Below are 761 nucleotides of genomic sequence, written 5' to 3'. Positions count from 1 at the left end.
ACCAAGAAAATTGGATCTTCTGATAAATAACAACTCAATGCCAATTGTTTCCAAACCTCAACCTCAATTATTAAATTATATTGATATCAAAACATCAGCTCATAAATAATTTACTAAAACATCCCCGAACACATTGACACAATTAGAGCAATCAAACACAAAATTTGGAGCATTTGCCACAACAACACAATTATTGAATTCAAATATTAAAAAAAAAATTACAAAGTCATGTACAATTGGCAAGCAACAACAATTGGAAAGCTGGGAACCATTACAAACTTAACTCAGTCCCTTAGATGTTCATTAATGATTGCGATCATACCCGCAAAATCATTACAGGTCTGTTGGGCTCATCACAGTTAAACATAACACCCATTTCATAAAATTGCAAAACAAAGCAAACCCAGAAATCAAAATTGAATCTTTTAGAAAAGATTTAGTTGCTACAGTATTCCCCCAAATAAACAGAGAAAAAGGGGTTTCGGGAGAAAAATAAAATGGCTACACATAAACTATGGCTTTTCTGTCACAATTGAAATTGAGATTCAGAACAGACATTATGGAGAAAAGAAAAAAGTTCAGCTCAGAGGGTTCGAAGCAAAAACCCTAATTTCCATTGCGGTGGTTTTAGGGATAAATAGGGTTTATATATAGAGAACTCGTACGATTGGGTCTAAAACCAGCCCAACCCAATTTCATCATCCCTTTGAATGAGTGTTGCTAGGTGCACCCAGCATTGTTGCTGGTGCACCCAGCAAAAA

General features: G+C 35.0%; 1 non-coding gene across 1 annotated transcript; it reads right to left on the bottom strand.

Moving 5' to 3' along the window:
• Positions 1-278: 278 nt before the first annotated feature.
• Positions 279-364, bottom strand: LOC112998450 (small nucleolar RNA SNORD25). Its single transcript, XR_003263551.2, has one exon. It is a non-coding gene; the product is annotated as a small nucleolar RNA SNORD25 (small nucleolar RNA).
• Between the last annotated feature and the right edge of the window lie 397 nt (positions 365-761).

This window comes from Glycine max, chromosome 11 (genome assembly GCF_000004515.6).
Source record: "Glycine max cultivar Williams 82 chromosome 11, Glycine_max_v4.0, whole genome shotgun sequence".
In the NCBI taxonomy this organism is placed as follows: domain Eukaryota; kingdom Viridiplantae; phylum Streptophyta; class Magnoliopsida; order Fabales; family Fabaceae; genus Glycine; species Glycine max.
The sequence above is the reverse complement of the archived record's forward strand: the minus strand, read 5'-3'. Positions and strand labels throughout refer to the sequence as shown.